Raw genomic sequence first — 20,907 nt, 5'->3', positions numbered from 1 at the left:
CACGGTGGGACCTCCTACATCATTATTTCTAATGGCTACACAGTATTCCACATTTGTCCCCTTATTGATTCACTCAGCGACACTAATGGGGAATGTTTACGGTTGTCCCCCTTTAGAACAAGCCAACTTTTATTAAATTCCTGTGCTTAAGGTGATGCTTGTGCTCTAAGAGAGATTCTGAGAGACCAGTACCTGGAACAGGAGAGGTGTGTGTCTCTCTTGGGTGAAGTTCCCTTCTCCCTCCATTTATGGGCGGTTACTTTGGGGCACCAGGATTGGATGGAAGGCATGCTCTGTGTTACACAGCCATCCATGGACTCAGGGCCCCACCACCTTTAGCATGTGGCTTCCATGTGGTCCTGGCCTTTGACATCCAGTTAGCAGACAGTGGAAAGAAGAGAGCAGACATTTTGTAACTGGGAGGGGCTGGGGAGGAGGCAAGTAACTTTTTCTTTTTTACTGCCTGGGTGGCTACTTTAAAGTATGAATTTTTGGGAGTTCCTGCTGTGGTGCAGTGGGTTAAGGATCCAGGGTTGTCTCTGCAGGGGCTTGGGTTGCTGCTGAGGCTCAGGTTCAATCCCCAGCCTGGTGCAGTGGGTTAAGGGATCCTTTATTGTTGCAGCTGTGGCTCAGATTTGATCCCTGGCTCAGGAGCTTATGCTGTGGGTGTGGAAAAAAAAAAAAAAAGGAGAGAGAGATTGGCTCAAACAACTTCACAGGAGCTCTGGAAAATTGTCAAAGGTCCAAGGTCGAGAGCACCCAAGTGAATGCCCAATTAAGAAAGAGCCACATTCAGGAGCTCCCGTTGTGGCGTGGTGATTAGAGAATCCAGCTAGGAACCATGAGGTTGCAGGTTTGATCCCTGGCCTTGCTCAGTGGGTTAAGGATCTGGCATTGCCATGAGCTGTGGTGTAGATTGCAGATGTGGCTCGGATCCCGCATTGCTGTGGCTCTGGCATAGGCTGGCGGCTACAGCTCTGATTCGACCCCTAGCCTGGGAACTTCCATATGCCACAGGAAGCGGCCCTAGAAAAGGCAAAAAGACAAAAAAAAAAAAAAAAAAAAAAAAAAAAGAGCCACATTCAAAATGGTAGGTTCTACAGAACTTAACTGACCAATGCACAAAGAATAGTGATAAATCTGTCTGAAGAGTACAGGTACACAGATGTGATTCGTGACCTCAGTAATGTAAAGGGGGAATGGAGCCGTGTAGAAGCAGTTTTTTCCTCTTGAAGTTCAGTTGATACCAATGCAAGTTAGATGACTGTCATTTTAGATGTTACATGTAATCCTCATGGTAGCCACAAAGAAGATAGCTTTATTTTTAAAAAATTTTTAATCTTTTTTGCTTTTTTAGGGCCACACCTGCGGCATATGGAGGTTCCCAGGCTAGGGGTAGAATCAGAGCTACAGCTGCCAGCCTACGCCACAGCCACAGCAATGTGGGATCCAAGCTGCATCTGCGACCTACACCACAGCTCATGGCAGCACCAGATCCTTAACCCACTGAGCGAGGCCAGGGATAAAACCCATAACTTCGTGGTTCCTAATCGGATTTGTTTCCTCTGCGCCTTGACGGGAACTCCAGAGGATAGCTTTAGAATACACACAAAAGGAAGTAAGAAGGGAGTCACGATGTGCCACTAGACACAAAAGAAGTCAGTAAAGGAGGAAATGAGGAACCAAAAAACCTATAAGAAATGCAGAAAACAAACAGCCACTGGCAAAAGTCACTCCTTCCTGATCAGTTATTACTTACTTTTTTTTTTTTTTTTTTTTTTTTTTTTGCATCACCCGCATATGGAAGTTCCTGGGCCAGGGATCAGACTGAGCCATGGTGGCTGTGGCAATGCTGGAGCCTTAACCCGCTGTGCCTGGCCAGGGATCGAACTGAGTCCCAGCAATCCAGAGACACTGCCAATCCCATTGCACCACAGCAGGGATTCTAGTAATTACTCTAAATGTAAGTAGGTTAAACTCCCCAATCAAAAGGCGTAAGTTGGCAGAATAGATAAAAAAACAAACAAACCTTGATTCAACTATCTGCTGTCAAGAGACTTACTTTAGGTCTCAGGACACACAGAGACTGAAAGTGAAAAGGTGGAGAAAGAAACTGCGAATAGGAACCTAAAGACAGCTGGGTATCTGTACTAACAGCGGACTAGGCAGTCTTTAAGTAAACAGCTGTTGCAAGAAACAAGTTTTCATTGAGGCGCAGCGGAAACAAATCTTACTGGTGTTCATGAGGACACGGGTTTGATCCCTAGCCTTGCTCAGTGGGTTAGAGATTTGGCATTGCTGTGAGCTGTGGTATAGGTTGCAGAAGTGCCTTGGATCCTGAGTGGCTGTGGCTGTGGCCTAGGCAGGCAGCTACCGCTCCCATTAGACCCCTAGCCTGGGAACTTCCCGATGTCCCAGGCTCAGCCCTAAAAAGACAAAACAAACGAATAGAAAACAAACTAACAAAAACCAGCCAAGAAACAAAGAAGAGCATTATCTATTGATAAAAGGCTCAGATCACCTACAAACTGTGATGATTATAAACACCTATGTACCAAAGATCAGAGCCCCAGATGTGTGACACAAACACCGGTAGAATTGAAGGGAGGAAAATGCCTGTGTGTGCAGCAGGCGGGCCCGTCCAGCCTCCTTCATGGTCCCTGCATCACATGATGTGGGCGTCCCCAGTCTTCTGCAGCTCCCTGTTGTTTGTCACTCTCTGTGAGCATGGAAAGCTTCTCACCTCTGCTGAAGGCCATGCCCTGATAGTTACCTTCCTGGCTGTTTTTCTCCAAAGGTGGAGCCAAGAAACGGAAAGAATGGTCCAGATGTGGCCTTAGCAGAACCAGGAGCAGGTCTCCTCCTGCCCCTTTACTCTGAATGCTAAGTCTCTTCGTTATGAGCTAAGATCACACTTAATTTGGGTGTCTACCGCACACTTGCGTTGTTTGCTGTTAACTGCAACCTTTACACTTTGCATATCATATTAAAGAAAAGATATTATGAATTGTTCTTGTATCTTGCTGAATGTCTGCCACCTTGAGCCACGGAGCTTTTGGCTCAAAGAGGGAAAAAAATATACTGAACTCATCTTTCCCAGGAAACCCATCTCTCTCCTAGGCAAATAGGGAGAGACAGATGGAATTCTGAGAGAAAGATGGTGAGTTTTAGAGCTAATCTAACTAAATAAAGGGCTATGGGAACTTTTCATTAGTGCATAAGTGAAATATGACAATTAGTGTCAGCTAAGAAACCCTTAGCAAATATATAATCTCATTTTTATTCCGCATTACATAGAAAGGTTATTTTTATGTTTTTTTTCCACTCTTTTTTTCTCTTTTTCTCTCTCCCCACTCCCACCCCCAGCATATGGAATTTCTGGGCCAGGGATCAGATCCGAGCTACAGCTGCAACCTAAATGGCAGCTGCTGCAACACTGGATCCTTAACCCGCTGTGCTGGGCTGGGCTGGGGATCGAACCTGCGTCCCAGCGCTCCAGAGATGCTCTTGATCCCATTGCGCCACCGCAGGAACTCCATGGTTTTTAAACAAAAAGTGATAGATAGGATAGGAAAGAAGCAGAGAGAAACAGAGACACCAAGAGGTGCCTCCCATCCTCTCGGCCTCTCCCCAACCCCGCTGGATAACTACTCTTCAGAGGGCATAGAACCTCCCAGACATTTCAGTCCCTGACACAGCTGTGACATTGCCAGCTGGAAGAGCCTGGTAAATGCTCTCAGGGAAAAGAAGAGGCTTTCATCCTCTCCTGGTCATTGTGGGCTCCAAGGATGACTGGAAACCTGAGAGTCTGGAGAGGAGCCTTCAGGGCTGGCTTCAGAGAAGGATGTTGAGGTGATTGAGACTTCTCCAATCACCAGAGGAGGTCTTGCCTTTAAAATACAAAACGGCTGTGCCCTGAACCCTCTGGGCTTCCTAGACTTTTGTATTTAAATGTTTATGCATGCCCAGGAAAATAATTCAAACTGTGCAGCTAAGATGCAGTATTTCCATGGTAAGGGGACCCCGTGGCTCCCTGGCTGAGATTGCCCTGCCTCACCAGGCAGAGAGAAGGCAGGGCAGGAAGCCATGTCCTGAAGGGAGTCCTTCTAGAGCAGCTAGGAGTTAGTGCCCTGGAAGAAGGAAGGAAGCAACTGGGAAGACTTTCCATTAACTCCAAGGTGTCTAAGAGGACCACAGAAGTCTGGTCTGGATAAATCTGGAGGCAGTCCAAAGGTTGCCAGGGAGGTAGGATGAAAACTTAAATTTGCACACTTGAGATTTGAAGTCTTTTTGACCCCTTTGGAGTTGATTTCCCTTTATTATATTTTCTAAATTAAAAATTTTTTTTTTTTTCTTTTTAGGACCTCACCTGCAGCATATGGAAGTTCCCTGGCTAAGGGTCAAATTGGAGCTGCAGCTGTCAGCTGTGCCACAGCCACAGCCACGCCAGATCCAAGCTGAGTCAGCGACCTACACCACAGCTCATAGCAATGCCAGATCCTTGACCCCACTGATTGAGGCCGGGGATCAAGCCTGTGTCCTCATGTGTACTAGTAGCGTTCGTTTCCACTGTACCGCCACGGGAACTCCTGATTTCCCTTTAAATGGCAGAAGCAGGGGTTTAATACTTCCTCACCTTCAGTGACCTTTCCTCAGCCTCCATTCCTCGTGGCTGCAGGGGAGTTCTCCTCCTCGGATCTGTTGTGTTAACACACACAGGGTGATTGCCATTTTCACTTCACGTGGATGTGCTTCCCCCTCGCTGAGCTACGATCAAATTGCTTTCTACTTCGGGAAATCCAGTTCAGAATTCTAACTGACCATAGGTTAATGTTTTAATTTAAAATTCCTTTTCTTTTAAAAATTAGCAATTCAAATCGCAAGGTTGGTGAGGCAGCCCAGATTCCGAGACTGTTGGTGTTGGACGGGGGCTGTGCTGTCATCTGTCCTGGGGGATGCTTTGTCGAATTCTTCTGGGGGCAGAACTGTCACAGCTTTAAATAGACTGTGTGACGTTGTAAACAAAAGTGCTTTGTAAACTGTAGGACATTCAGCAAATAGTAACTATTAGCCATGTTTGTAAAGGTGCTTTTTCCATCGTCACCAGCTTGCCTATGGCATGCATTTTCATGTTGAGTTTCTATTTTGCCTTTTGCGAATATAAGATAGGATAACTCTGTATATTATTTAGTTGCATTTTCCAACTCACGCACTTTTCCTGTACAGGTGAGGGATGTGTCCCTGGCGGTATGAGAAATGATTTTCAGAGTCACAAGATGTGACAGGGAATGCCTTTGTGGCCCTTTTTATATTCTTGCTGCCAAAGAGAAAGTCTCAGTTTCTTGCAAGTGTGTCCTTAACCTTCTTTAAAACTAATTGCCTTTTATTAAAAAAAAAAAAAAAAAAAGTTCCCGTCGTGGCGCAGCATAAATGAATCCAACTAGGAATCGTGAGGTTGCGGGTTCGATTCCTGGCCTCTCTCAGTGGGTTATGGATCTGGCATTGCCTTGAGCTGTGGTGTAAGTCGCAGATGCGGCTCAGATCTGGTGTTGCTGTGGCTGTGGCATAGGCCAGCAGCAATAGCTCCGATTGGACTCCTGGCCTGGGAACCTCCATGTGCCCAGAGTGCTGCCCTAAAAAGATAAAAAAGACAAAAAAAAAAAAACCAAAAAAAAACCCAAAAAAACAAAACCCACAACTAATTGCTTTTTGTGAAAAAGATGGAGCTAAGCAGGCTTCTGTCCCATCACATCTTTGGCTAACACCAAAAAATTCTGTTTTGTTTTCATTGTCTTTATTTGTATGGCTACCTTCTAATTACATAGCAAGTGATTGTCACATCCCATTGATGGTAGTGATACTATAAAAATACTCTTTAAGGAGTTCTCATTGTGGTGCAGCAGAAATGAATCCGACCAATATCGACGAGGATGTGGGTTTGATCCCTGGCCTTGCTTAGTGGATTAAGGATCCAGCATTGCCATGAGCTGTGGTGTAGGTCGCAGACTCCACTTGGATCCCACATTGCTGTGGCTGTGGTGTAGGCTGGCAGCTGAAGCTCCTATTTGACCCCTAGCCTTGGAACTTTCATATGCCATGGTGCGGCCCTAAAAAGTGAAGAAAAAAAGAAAATATATTCTTTAAAAAAATATTTATTTGAGCAAAAGAGTGAGCCAATTTAAGCAAAAGTATAAAGAAAATGTTGCTGTAGCTGATGCTGTACTGTAACCAGCACCATGAAGTGGTGTTGGCCACGTGGTCCTTGAGAGATGGGACTCTGATCAGAGCGCTGTCCTTCAGGTCAGACAAATCGGAGTTTACTCTGTGTCACATGGCAGTCTTTTAAACATTTGAAGACAGTCTCATGTTTCCCTTGGGTCCGTCTTTCCTTCTGCCTTCCCCCTTCCCGTTCTTCCCGTGCGATGTGTGTATAGCCCCCTGCTCTCCATGTGCGTGAATCTGCCAGTTTCTCTCTTGGGGAAGTTCCCAGTTTATCATGTGTGAAGATTCAGTCCTTGATCTGATATCAGGAAGCAGTTCTGCAAATCAGATGAGAAGGGGAGATCAGGGACCAATAGGGAGGACATAGAAAGAAGAATCTCAGGGAGGTAGATACTTGGGAGTTGTCAGGAGGCACAACTGGGAGTGACATTTGTGTCCTCAGATGTCTTCATATAGGTGCACAAAAGAGAGGCTGTAACCAAAATGACAATGAAACGTTCAGAGGATTCGGGTTGGGAAGTCTGCAAGAATGTGTCTGTGGTCTACTTCTCTGAGATTAGAGGTTTCTCATTGTTTTAGCTGACTTTGATAAGTCTGCCTGTATTTACAAATGTCCAAAAATGTTTGGGGGTTCCCCCGTAGCTCAGCAGATTAAGGATCTGGCATTGTCACTGCAGCAGCTTGTGTTGCTGCTGTGGTGCGGGTTCAGTCCCTGGCCCTGGAACTTACCCATGCTGTGGATGCTGCCAAAAAGAAAAGAGGCAGTTCCCATCGTGGTGCAGTGGTTAATGAATCTGACTAGGAACCATGAGGTTGCGGGTTCGATCCCTGGCGTTGCTCAGTGGGTTAATGATCTGGCGTTGCCATGAGCTGTGGTGTGGGTCGCAGATGCGGCTCGGATCGCACGTTGCTGTGGCTCTGGCGTAGGCTGGCAGCTGCAGCTCTGATTAGACCCCTAGCCTGGGAACCTCCATATGCCGTGGGAGCGGCCCAAGAAATGACAAAAAAAGACAAAAAAAAAAAAAAAAAAAAAAAAGAGAAAGATTCTTTTTTTGAAAAGTTGTATCATTAGTTTATATTGTCCCTGTTATAATATTTACATTCTACTCTGTATCAATACTTTTCATGGTTGTTTAGCCTTAGTTATTTGTTTAACAGGATCTGGTGCTCCCTGGTTAGTCCTTCTATAAAAGGATTTTACCATTCTTGTGTTCTGTACTGTAATTTATCACCTGGTTGCCTGGATTTCACCATCTGGAGGTTTTTAACAGTGTAGTAGCCCAAATCCATGTATACTGAATAATGACTTTTTGTTGTCTCTATAATGTTTGGCAACTTGGCTAGGTATAAAATTCTTGAGTGTACCCCCCTCCCTGCAAACCTCCAAACTGTACCGACAGTGTCACTTGGCAGTGAATGTTGCTTTGGAAACCAGCTTGAATTTTGCCCTTTATATAGGTGACTTGAGTTTTCTTTGAGATGTACATAGGATTCTTACTTTTTCTTTGAAGTTCAGTGATTTTTGCCAGGTGTTAGTCATAATATTTCGATTTTATTTCTTGGGTGATGTGTATACCTTTTATCTATAGATTTAAATGTTTTATCCTATAGATATTTTCTTCTTTTAGATCTTTGGTTCCCTGTGTCTTTTTTCTTCTTGAGGGACATCTGTCATCCAAATGTTTTTTTGTTTGTTTGTTTGTTTGTTTTTTGTCTTGTTGTTGTTGTTGCTATTTCTTGGGCCGCTCCCTCGGCATATGGAGGTTCCCAGGCTAGGGGTTGAATCGGAGCTGTAGCCACCAGCCTACGCCAGAGCCACAGCCACGCAGGATCCGAGCCGCGTCTGCAACCTACACCACAGCTCACGGCAACGCCGGATCGTTAACCCACTGAGCAAGGGCAGGGACCGAACCCGCAACCTCATGGTTCCTAGTCGGATTCTTTAACCACTGCGCCACGATGGGAACTCCCAAATGTTTGTTTGTTGTCCTATATGTGTATCATCTTCCCTTTAATTATTTTTTCTTTACCTTTTCCCTTGCATTTTGTCATTTTCTCAAACTGATATACCCAGTTATTGACTCTATTTTCAGCTCAGTCTACACTTTTTGCTACTTCTGAGATGGCTTTTTTTTTTTTTTTTTTCTTTTGCATGTGGGGAGTTCCTGGGCCAGGGATCGAACTTGGACCACAGCAGTGACCTGAGCCACAGCTGTGACAACACCGGATCCTTAACCCCCTGAGCCACTAGGGAACTCCATGAGATGGATTTGTTTTATGAATGAACTGAACAGAACACCCCAGCAGGCATCAGCTGGCCTGTGGTAAATCTTCTTGGTGTTGTTTTCTAAAAATTGTAATGCTACTGTTTCTCAAAGTCCCAGCTGGCGAGCAGCTGCCTTCTTCCCAGCTCATGCCTGCTTTTTCTGTACTTCTGAGTGAAGTTCCTTGGCAAAACACTTCTTTCCTTCTCAAACCTGGGGAGCAATGTCTTGATTTGGGATCTGCTCTTCATTTCATCCACTCTTCCTAGTGTTTGGAGGATGTGCCTCATGGTTTTGAGAAGCAGCCTAGTGTTGCAAGAACGGCTCTGAGGCACGCTGCCTGCATTTCATTCCTGCCTTGCCAGCTACCAGCCGGGGTCTGACCTCACCCAGTTTTCCCCATCTGTAGAAAAAGGCTGGTAATAGGCTGTTATGAGAATGAAACAAATTAACATTTGTAAAATGTTGATAACAGTGCCTGGCACAAATAATTAATAGGCATCTTAGAAGGGCTTGTTAAATGGACATGGTGTACATGCACTGTCAGAAAAGTTTTCTCCCTAACTTCTCTCTCTTTCCTTGGGCTTTGCAGAAGCGTGAGTAACTTGCCCTTTACTCCATTCTCTTGCTCCTGAGGTTGCTGGATTTGTTTGCTCATAACTTGTTTTTTTGTTTCATTTTGTTTTTGTTTTTGCTTTTTTTGGGGGGGGGGCGGTGTTCCTTTGGCATATGGAAGTTTCCAGACTACGAGGTCGAATCTGAGCTGGAGTCGCCAGCCTACACCACAGCCGCAGAAATGCAGGATCCTTAACCCACTGAGCGAGGCCAGGGATCGAACCCTCATCCTCAGGGACACTAGCTGGGTTTGTAACCTGCTAAGCCACAATGAGAACTCCTGCCCAAAACATATTTGTTTAAGCACTCATTTAGAATTGCATCCAGGATATATATGTCTGGCTGACTAGTCTGTCACTCTTAGATTCTACTTTCTTCCTTCTCGAAACCGGAACACCTGCTAATCTCGTCTTTGATAGATGTGTGCTTCCTCAAAGCCAGCTGAGTACATTTCTGTGGTCATGGCCGTGAGCGCCTTTAGTACTGGATCATCTTTATCTGACCCTATTTGGGGACAGGCACTCACTTGGAGTGGCTGGGTGTTCTCTTTCTATCTCTTTGCGTCTCTTGGGCTTCAGTTCCACTGGAATTAGGCAGCCTCTATCCTTTCCAACCTGAAGATCATTTTCTTTAATAGAGATGAGGCTGAAAGTTGGCGCTGTGTAATTTGGCCCTGTCTTCTCTCTTATCTGTAACCATGGTGCCTTAACTAGTAGACTTGCCCCTGCCGGCTTGACTTTCATGTCCTGGTTTGTTTCTTGACTGCTTGGTTGGTTGGTTGGTTTGAATCACCCCTTTTTGCTGACCTCAGCATATATACAGGTGTAACTCCTGGCCTCTTATTAGTCTTTGATATTTTTTTCTTATTGCTTCATGACCCCTTTGTACTTATTTCTTGTTATTCCTCTTCTTTTTATTTTTGGCATGTGCTCTTTGAAAACCTTTCAAGCATTTTGCCTTGTAATCTCAGAAGCACTGTAGATGCCTGCCTTGGGGTTATTGTGCTAATGAATTACCTTGGGTGTTTGTGAAAAGCATGTTTTCCTAGAGAAGTTGCCGTTGTAGCTCAGTGGGTTAAGAACCTGACATAGTGTCTGTGAGGATGTGGGTTTGCTTCCTGGCCTTGCTCAGTGGTTTAAGGATTTGGTGTTGCCATGAACTGTGGTGTAGGTCGCAGATGCATCTTGGATACCGTGTTGCTTTGGCTGTGGAATAGGCCAGCAGCTACAAGTCCGATTCAACCCCTAGCCTGGGAACTTCCACATGCCACAGTTGTAGCTGTAAAAGGAAAAGAAAAAAGCCTGTCTTCCTAAATTTCCTGCCCCAGGGATTCTGGTTTGGGGGAGGGCTGGGGAAAGGCCCTGAAGCATTTCCTGCATTTTCCCAGGCCTTCTGGGTAGATTTGGTGCAAGTGATCCTGGACCACGCTCAAGCCCAGCTCCTCTGGAGCAGAAGCGCACAGCCTCTTCCTCCCTCAAGCCATGCGTGAGGGTGACCCGTAAGCAGAGTTTTCTGGGGGTGCTGACCCCCCGGGAAACTCTGTCCCTTCCTTTCCTGTTCAAGAAAGATCACTGGGAGTTCGTGTAGTGGCTCAGTGGTTAACAGATCTGACTAGCATCCATGAGGATGCAGGTTTGATCCCTGGCCTTGCTCAAGGGGTTTAAGGATCTGGCGTTGCCGTGAGCTGTGGTGTAGGTCGCAGACGTGGCTCGGATCCTGCATTGCTGTGGCTGTGGCTGTGGCCAGCAGATGCAGCTCTGATTCGACCCCTAGCCTGGGAACCTCCATATGCTGCAGGTGCGGCCCTAAAAAAGCAAAAAAAAAAAAAGAAAGAAAGATCACTGGATATGGGTGGGTGAGTGAGAGTAAGATGGCTTAAGGATGTTCTAATGATAGCAAATGGAGTAATTCACATCTTCAGTGCTTCTTACTCCTGACCCATCTCTGGTGAGCTGTTGTCTTATTCTGGGAGCCGACCCACCCAGGAGCCCTCTTCTGGGGCAGTTTCAGACTCCACCTTGACCTGGTCACCCTCTCAGAGGTTTCCTTCCCTTTCGTGTAACTGGTATATTTTTGTGTGGCTCTTGGATGAAATCTGATCCATTCCCTGGGGAGGACCTTTCATTAGGAGCCCCTGCTTGAAACCAGACTGACTTTGGCACATTTTCACTTTGGAAACTCTTGTGTAAAGAACTTTGAAAAATCATCAGGTAGTCACATTTGGACATTATTGGCCGGGGGCTGTTTTTCTTAGAGATCTTGGCATAGTAGGTTAAGGATCTGGTGTTGTCACTGCTGTGGCTTGAGTCACTGCTGTGATGTGGGTTTGATCCTTGCCCTCGGGAACATCCACATGCCATGGGAGCAGCCAAAAAAAAAAAAGCAAGAAAAAAAAGAAAGGGTGGGGGTAGTTCCCATTGTGGCACAGTGGAAACGAATCCGACTAGGAACCATGAAGTTGCAGGTTTGATCCCTAGCCTCGCTCAGTGGGTTAAGGATCTGGTGGTGTTGTGAGCTGTGGTATAGGTCACAGATGCGGCTCAGATCCCACGTTGCTGTGGCTGTGGCTGTGGCTTTGGCCAGCAGCCACAGCTCCAGTTCAACCAATTTTCACAGCCTGGGAACTTCCATATGCTGTGGGTGTGGCCCTAAAAAGACCACACACACACACACACACACACAAAGGAGCTCTTAGCAATCTCCTTATTTTGGAATATTTTGCAGATTATCAGTGAATACCATTGAGTACTTCTGCTTTGGGGATCTCATCTGCGTGTTAGCAAATGGGAAAGAGACCATGTACACTTCTTGGGGGTTCAGCCCCAAGCTCTAATAGAGCTGTTTGTATCCCAGACTATCATTCCAGCTTCAGTGCCTGTTGCCTGCAGGATAGGGTTGAGGTTGCATGGAGGCCAAACTTGCAGGCGTGGCTCCAGCACGCACCAGCTATGTGATTTTGGATAAATCTCTTCTCTTCCGTAAGCTTTAGTGATCTACTTTAAAAATGGGGTGATAATCACCCTCACCTTATTAGGTTTCAGTGAGGACTAAATGACACGAAATATGTGAAGAGTTTGGGACGTGCCTGGCACTTAGCAGGTGCTCTGTGAATGGTGGAGGGGGGATGGGGGTGTCAGATGGTATCAAATGCATCAAGCTGGATTTGATGCTATTTTTACATTCTGACATGTTTTCTAGATCCCATCTGTTGTGTGTACCATAAAACCTGGCAACCTGGGAGGGAAGGTGGTGGTGGGGACAGGATATTGTGGGCAGGTGCCAGGTTGTTCCAATAACAATATTTGATCTTTCGGCTATTGGGATAAGACTGGGCTGCCCGTCTTACAATCAGCATTAGTCAACCTTTTCATTTCTACAGCATTTTACACTTTACATGTGTTTTCTCATGTCCTAGCTTATTTATTTGACTGCACCTGTGGCATGTGGCAGGTCCTGGGCCAGGGATAGAATCCAAGCCACAGCAGTGACTCAAGCCGCAGCCGCAACAACACCATATCCTTAACTTGCTGCGCCATCAGGGTACTCCCACATGGATTCACTTTCTGTCCCATCATCAGGATGGGTCTGACCCAGGTAAGCAATTTCAGATCTGGGATGCCGTCAGGACCACCCTTGTGGCTTGTTGGAGCACTTGCTGGGGATGTAGAGCACTCAGCATGTACTTAGCACAGAAGGACCGTATGGGAAAAAGAACTTTGTACCTTTTTGGTCACGTGTTTGTGGTTCTGCTTAGGAACATATATAAATGAACCTATAGCTGATAGAATGACAATACCTGATGACAGAAAACATTGCGAGGACAACCTTGAAACTCACCTTCTTGATGGAGGGAGGATTTGGTGTCCCTGATGTCCCTTTGTTTCCACCCCACCCCCACCCCCTTGCTTTTAATCCTGTCTGGCCCTCTCTCAGGATTAGTGGTAAAATAGACAATGTGCCCACAGACATAATCTCTGGGTCAGTGGATTTGAGACAAAGCTGATTAGAGAGTTCCTACTGAAAGTGGAGAAGAATATCTCTCTTTAAAATATGTTATTGATGATGAAAAGCTGAGAACTATGACACTCCGCACACAGCTGGTGGAGCCTTTCTCCAGATCCATAGGCACCTGTGTGTATCCTGCTCTCTGGTCGCTGGGCTCCTCCTGATGGCACTGTGGGGCACTGTCCTGGTCTGTTTTGCAAAAAAACGACACATCCCTTTTTCCCTCAGGCTGATCGCTGGGCCCAGGGTCCCGTTTCCCCCCCCCCCCCCCCAGCTGCTTCTACCCCCAGCCCCACCCTTTCCCATTCATCTGAGTGGCTGTGTCCTGAGGCCTTTTTGGTTGCTGATGTTCATTCTCAGAGACAGGGATGTAGGCAAGAAGGAAGATTTCATGGGAAAACAGTTGTAGATTGATTTTTTTTTTTTCTCTTTAGGGCTGTACCTGTGGCATGTGGAAGTTCCTAGGCTAGGGGTAGAATTGGAGCTGAAGCTGAGGCCTACACCACAGCCAGAGCAATGCAGGATCCCAGCCATATCTGTGGCCATAAAATAAGAAAATAAAAAACATTTTTAGAAGGTGGAGTGTTGCTGTAGGACCTTGCTTTGGACAAGTGTTTTGAAGTCCACCCAAGAACACTCTTTGACATAAATCGCAGCAATATCTTGTTTGACCCACCTCATAGAGTAATGACAATAAAGACAAAACCCAACAAATGGGATCTAATTAAACTCAAAAGCTTTTGCACAGCAAAGGATACCATAAAAAAAATGAAAGGACAACCCACAGAATGGGAGAAAAGCTTTTCAAAGGAAGCAACAGATAAGGGATTAATCTCCAAAATATATAAATATCTCATGTAGCTTTATATAAAAAAAATACAAGCCAATCAAAAAATGGTCAGATCCAAATAGACATTTCTCCAAAGAAGACAGACAGATGGCCAAAAATCATCTGGAAATTTGCTCAACATCACTAATTAGAAAAATGCAAATCAAAACTGCAATGAAATGTCACTTCACACCAGTCAGAATGGCCATCATTAAAAAGACTACAAACAATAAATGCTGGAGAGGATGTGGAGAAAAGGGAACTCTCCAACACTATTGGTAAGAATGTACGTTGGTGCAACCACTATGGAGAACAACATGGAGATTCCTGAAGTTCCTGTCGTGGCGCAGCAGAAACAATCCACTTAAGTTCCTTTAACATTTCTTGTAAAGCTGGTTTGGTGGTGCTGAACTCCTTTAGCTTTTGCTTGTCTGTAAAGCTTTTGATTTCTCCATCACATCTGAATGAACCTTGTTGGGTAGAATATTCATTCTTGGTTCTAAATTTTTCCCCTTTTATCACTTTAAATATGTAGTGCCACTCTCTTCTGGCCTGTAGAGTTTCTGCTGAAAAGTTAGCTGATAGCTTTATGGGAGTTCTCTTGTATGTTTTTTGTTGCTTTTCCCTTGGCACTTTTTATATTTTCTCTTTAAAATTTGCCATTTGAAAGTGTCTTGGTGGATTCTTCTTTGGGTTAATCCTGTATGGGTCTCCCTGGGCTTCCTGGACTTGAATGTCTGTTTCCTTTCCCAGGTTAGGGAAGTTTTCAGCTGTTATGTCTTCAAATATGTTCTCAGACCTTTTCTCTCTTTTCACCTTCTGGGACTCCCAGAATGTGAATATTAATGCATTTGATGTTGTCTCAGAGGTCTCTTAAACTGTCCTCATTTCATTCATTTTACTTTTTTCTGTTCAGCATCAGTAATTTTCACTACTCTGCCTTCCAGCTCGCTAATCTTTTTTTGGGGGGGGCCACGCCTGTGGCTTATGGAAGTTCCCAGGCTAGGGGTCAAATCTGAGCCACAGCTGCTGGCCTATTCCACAGCCACAGCAACGTGGGATCCAAGCTGCGTCTGTGACCTACACTATAGCTCATGGCAACCCTGGATCCTTAAATCACTGAGGGGGGCCAGGGATCAAACCCATCTCCTTATGGATACTAGTTGGGTTCATTACCACTGAGCTGCAATGGGAACTCCTTGTTCTTCTGTATCGCTTAGTCTAATAGTGTATTTTTGTTGTTGTTGTTGTTTTTTGCTTTTTAGGGCTGCTCCTGTGGCATTTGGAGGTTCCCAGGCTAGGGGTCTAATCAGAGCTATAGCTGCCAGCCTACACCACAGCCACAGCAACACCAGATCCGAGCCATGTCTGTGACCTACACCGTAGCTCACAGCAATGCCAGATCCTTAACCCACTGAGTGAGGCCAGGGATTGAACCCACAACCTCATGATTCCTAGTCAGATTTGATTCTGCTGTGCCATCATGGGAACTCCCTAATAGTGTATTGTTTTATTTCACTTAAATGCATTCTTCATCTCTTTTTGGTTGCTCTTTATGTTTTCTAACTCCTTTAAAAACTTCTAACTTCTTGCTCTGTGCACCCATTCTTTTCCTGAGTTCTTTGATTTTCCTTAAGATCATTACTCTGAATTCTTTCTCAGGTAGATTGCCTCTGTCCACTTTACTTAGCTCTTATTCTGGGGTTTTATTTTTTATCTTTTGTCTGGAACATGTTCCTTTGTTGCATTATTTATCCTAACTTGCTGTCTTTACTTTGATGTATCTGGTAGGTTAGTTAAGTTTCCTGACCTTGGGGCAGTGACCTTTTGTAGGAGACATCTTATGTGTCCTGGCAGCACACTCCCCTCTGGTTATCAGAGCTGTCTGCTCTAGCAGTTCCCTCTACGAGGGCTGTTTGGGTCTTTTTCTTGTGATGGGCTGACTGTGTGGGTGGTCTTGTAGGCTTGGTTGCCTCTTGGTCTTTTTGGTTGCCAGGCCTTGCTTGTGCAGAGGCCATGGCCACTGGTTGGCAGGGCCGGGTCATGAGGCAGCAGACTGCCAAACCCCGGTGGGGAGGGGGCAGGGCCAGTGCTGGCTCACTGGTGGGTGGAGTCAGGATTCAGGAGACTCCATGGCTGTTGCCCTGTCATTGGTGGGTGAAGCCAGGTTCTGGGTTAGTGCTGCCTGCTGGTGGGCAGAGCCAGTCCTGTCTGCTTGTAGGCCAGGGTACTGGATTGCTGGTGTGTGGGGCTGGTTACTGACAGAGTTGAGTGCAGGATCTGGGGTGTCCTGAAGCTTGGGTTGACTTGCTGGTGGGCGGGGTCAGGGCCCAGATTGTGCCATTGTAGGATCTAGTCTGCTGGTGGCTGGGCTGGTTTTTTTTTTTTTTTGGTCTTTTCTTTTTGTTGTTATTATTGCTATCTCTTGGTTCTTGGGCCGCTCCCGCGGCATATGGAGGTTCCCAGGCTAGGGGTTGAATCGGAGCTGTAGCCACCGGCCTACGCCAGAGCCACAGCAACGCGGGATCCGAGCCGCGTCTGCAACCTACACCACAGCTCACGGCAATGCCGGATCGTTAACCCACTGAGCAAGGGCAGGGACCGAACCCGCAACCTCATGGTTCCTAGTCGGATTCGTTAACTACTGCGCCACGACGGGAACTCCTGGGCTGGTTTTAAAGGCTCTGGCACTGTGTTTTTTTTAATGTCTTATGCTTGCCCTCTGGTGGGTAAGGCTGGTCTGAAGGCTAGAGCAGGCTCCCTGGAGGGCAGGGCTGGGGCCCAAGGGCTGGTGCCTGCCCACTGGTGGGTGGGGCTGGGTTCTGGACTCTCTCATGGGTAGGGCTGTGTCCAGAGGCATCTGTGGGCTCAGCGGGTCTTAAAGCAGCCTGTCTGCTGCTGCTGAGTGGGGCTGTGTCCCTACCCAGTTAGTTGCTTGGGTTGAGGAATCTCAACACTGGTGCCCGTAGGCTGTTGGGCCCTGGGGCTGATGAGCTAGAGGGAGGATTCTGCAATGGCACCCCCCTAGGCCCAGTGTCTACCTGGTAGAAGGAGCTCCCCAGAACAATTGCTGCCAGTGTCTGTGTCCCCAGGGGGAGTTACAGTGGCTTCCTGCCTCTCTGGGAGACTCTCCAAGGTCAGCTAGAGGATCTGACCCAGGCTCCCATCAAATTGCTGCTTCTTCCCTGGGACCCAGAGGTTGTGAGATTTTGTGTGTGCCCTTTAAGAGTGGAGTCTCTTTTCCTCCAGCCCTCTGGGACCCCTGAAGGTGTATTCTGCTGGACTTGCAAAGTCCAGTGCTCTGGGGGCTCACCTTCCCTGTGCAGGACCCTCAGGCTAGGGAGCCCGAAGTGGTGCTCAGACCCTCCACTCCTTTGGGAGAAACTCTGCCACTGTAATTACTCCCCAGCTTGTGTGCTGCACCCTCCCCCCGCTTCCAGGGGTCTGGGACTTGACTACACCAAGAGTCTGCACCTCCATAGCCATCTCTGTGTGGTTCCTTTTCTCTGTCTTTAGCTGTGCAAGAGCTTTTCCAGTAGGCTCGGCCTTTCTTATCCATGATTGTCCCATAAGTCATTGTGGATTTGGAGTGCTTTGTGGCAGGAGGTGAGCTTGGGGTTCTTCTACTGCATCTTGGATGATCTCTCTCTACTGTCTTTTTCTTTTTCTTTTTTTTTTTGTCTTTTTAGGGCCGCACCCACGGCATATGGAGGTTCCCAGCTAGGGGTTGAATCAGAGCTGTAGGTGCCAGCCTATACCACAGCCACAGCCATGTCAGATTCAGACCGCGTCTGTGACCTACCATAGCTCATGGCAACACTGGATCCTTAATCCACTGAGCGAGGCCAGGGATCGAACCCGCAACCTCATGGTTCCTAGTCGGATTTGTTTCTGCTGCGCCACGACGGGAGCTCCTCTACGGTCTCTTTCTTATTTCCTGTTTCAGTAAAGTTGGTTTGACATGATTTATTTTTAACAAACCCATGTAGGCTCTCTCCCTTTGTAGGCACTCACAAACAACCCCCTTATTAATCTTCAGAAACTCATATGGTGCCTGTGTCGTGCTTGTTGCTTTGCAATTGCTGGGCTTCAATTTGCTGGACTGATCTGTGTTCCTGTTTGGGATGAGGGAGGGTACTTGTGTCTCCTGTCCGTCCTCCCAGATCCCTTAAAGAACACCTTGGCAGTTGTCTGATCTCATTTTCACGTTCCTTCAGTCTAATAAGGGAATTAAAGCCAATTTATTGCCCAGGATTGACTTACTTGTTTCAAAATAGGCTGTGTACAGAGGAAGCTCTAATTCCCTTAGAGAGAGTTAACTCAAGTTTTAAAACCCATTCTGGAGAAAAACAGACTCATCTAGTTTTTTTTTTTAGCTATTAAACAGCTTTTTAAAAAAGGAAATTGATGTTGGATGTTGCAGGAGGTTGAGAACAATAGCCCAAAGACTGGAGGTTAGGTGAAGAGAGGAAGGGAAAAACATCCCGATTCTTTGGGTATTTAGAGAAAAAAGTGTGAAATGTCACTTTTTTCCCCTTAACTGCTCCTTTAAGGAGCATGAGAAGATTTTTAAAGCAGTGGCTCATTGAGGCATATACGTGGGGATGGTTTCTGTAACTCTGGGGGAGAATGTGGAGCAACTAAAATTAAAATCTTCAGGCTTTTAAAAGCTTCTTGTATTTGTCAGAAATTGCTTACAGTTAGCCTGATATTTTTACGATTGTTTGGAAATTTCCGTGGACGTCTGTGCTTTTATTTTCGCTTTACTGTCTCCTACCCCATTAGGAAGATAAGAAGGGAAAAAAAAAACAACACAAAAGTAGCTTTGAAGCAGACTGCTGAATAGCTGAATAACACTGTCCAGGAAAATGGCAAGACGTGATAGAACACAGCAATAACGACAGGTGCCTCCAAGAACTTGGGAAAAGAAGCTCATTTATTGAGCCTCTATCACCACTTGCCACAAACTCTGATGGGCTTTTGAAAATACACGATAGCGATATATTTATTTATTTATTTTTTTAGGGCTGCACCTGCGGCACATGGAAGGGGTTGAACTGGAGCAGCAGCTCCCAGCCTATGTCATGGCCACAGCAACACCAGATCTGCGTCTGCAACCTACACCGTAGCTCAGGGCAATGCTAGATCCTTAACCCACTGAGGGAGGCCAGGGATTGAACCTGCGTCCTCATGGATACTAGTCGGGTTCGTTACTGCTGAGCCACAACAGGAACTCCAAACCCACGGTTTTTTAAATTAGAATCACTGACCTGGTGTCTGGACTTACTGAGACTCAGGTTCTTTGTGCCTCAGTATGGAAGGAATTCAGCGAGAGACAAAGTGATAGGCAAGAAATAGATTTATTAAGATAGGGCGATTGTGAGAGATGCAAGTGGGCAGGTGAGGCAGCTCTGCCTCGAGGATTAGGTGGGCTACAGTTTTATAACCCAAGGAAAGTGGGGAAGGGGAGAGACCACTTTCTTTTCCATTCTTCAGGTAGACATCAGGCTTACATCACTAGTTCCTCCTTTGTATTGGGTAAGAGAGTATTTGACCCTTTGAGGTCAAACTAGGACTGACATGGTGCTTATTCAAATCAGCAGAAGGGTGGTAACGGATGCTATAAAATACATTGAATCATCTCAGGTTTCTGTATAATGAGGGTCTCCTACTTTGGAAGGTCATCTTTCCCTTAAATTCCTGTCCTTGGTCCTAAGGATCATTATCTGGCTGAACTTGAATGCAGGCCTCACTTTATTTAAAAAATTTTTAAAAAAAATTTTTTGCTTTTAAGGGCTGCACCTGTGACCTATGGAAGTTCCCAGGCTAGGGGTCGAATCAGAGCTGTAGCCGCCAGCCTACACCACAGCCACAGCAACACGGGAATCCGAGCCATGTCTGTGACCTACAGCACAGTTCACGGCAGTGCCCCACTGAGTGAGGCCAGGGATCGAACCTGCATCCTCATGGATACTATTTGGATTCGTTTCTGCTGAGCCACGACGGGAACTCTGAGGGCTCACTTTATTTTTTAACTTAGTGATGGGGGGGGGCATATCTCTTGCTTTTATTTATGGTTTTATAGTTTTTTTTTTTTGTTTTTTTGTTTTTGTCTTTTTGCCTTTTCTAGGGCCGCTTCCGAGGCATATGGAGGTTCCCAGGCTAGGGGTTGAATCGGAGCTGTAGCTGCCAGCCTACACCACAGCCACAGCAACGTGGGATCTGAGCCGCGTCTGCGACCTACACCACAGCTCATGGCAACGCCAGATCCTTACACTGAGCAAGGCCAGGGATCGAACCCACAACCTCACGGTTCCTAGTCGGATTCGTTAACCACTGAGCCACGATGGGAACTCCTATGGTTTTATAGTTAAGGAAGCCCGCTTTGTTCCACAGTGTTCTGTTGCTTTTTTGCATGATCGTTAACCCTCAGGGGTCTCCCAAACTTCCTTAGGTTTCCCTCTCTATTTGTGGTCCCCTCCTGGGATGTCACAACCACCCGTGTGACTACGCTGCTCCATCCCTATCGGTTTCCCCTGTGACTGAGCGCGGTGCTGGCCTGAGCCCACTGCAAAATAAGTGTGTCATCACCCTATTCTGAATTCCAGCCCTCAGTGGAGCAGCTGGCACCGCTGGCCTCTGCCTCCTCTGGCAGATGGCCCTGATCTGAGGGTTTCTGTGACACCCACGGGATAGTAGCGGCTGACGGAGACACTAGCATCTCATCTTCATTACAAAACAATTCATAAAATATGCCACTTTGGGAACAAAAGCTTCAAAAGGAGCTTAGTGAGGATGTTTGGTTGCTCGGCATAGTGTGGAAACATATTGATAAAATCAAAGCACACTTCAGATTTTTAAGCATCAGAGCCTCCACGGAGACTTACTCTTACCAGTCAAATGTATTGCTTTGTTCAAGTTGATTCCAGAGTGAAGAGGCACGATGAAGGCAAGAAGAGACAGGAATTCCGA

At 46.3% G+C, this 20,907-nt stretch overlaps 1 protein-coding gene and 1 long non-coding RNA gene across 9 annotated transcripts in view; one reads left to right on the top strand and one right to left on the bottom strand.

Annotated features, from left to right (window-relative positions):
* Nucleotides 1-18,754, bottom strand: part of LOC146396813 (uncharacterized) — a 69,450-nt gene extending 50,696 nt beyond the window's left edge. Inside the window, exons 1-3 of the long non-coding RNA XR_014827927.1 lie at nucleotides 16,598-18,754; nucleotides 14,300-16,302; nucleotides 8,073-8,387 (exon numbers count right to left, since the gene is read on the bottom strand). This is a non-coding gene — a long non-coding RNA (uncharacterized LOC146396813). The remainder of the gene's footprint in view (nucleotides 1-8,072; nucleotides 8,388-14,299; nucleotides 16,303-16,597) is intronic.
* Nucleotides 1-20,907, top strand: part of DISC1 (DISC1 scaffold protein) — a 355,218-nt gene that overhangs the window by 18,199 nt on the left and 316,112 nt on the right. The window lies entirely within an intron of this gene.

This window comes from Sus scrofa, chromosome 14, assembly GCF_054392235.1.
Source record: "Sus scrofa isolate SSC_HxYL_T2T_F1_AM1 chromosome 14, Sscrofa_HxYL_maternal_Yorkshire_Landrace_v2.0, whole genome shotgun sequence".
Lineage (NCBI taxonomy): Eukaryota > Metazoa > Chordata > Mammalia > Artiodactyla > Suidae > Sus > Sus scrofa.
The sequence above is the reverse complement of the archived record's forward strand: the minus strand, read 5'-3'. Positions and strand labels throughout refer to the sequence as shown.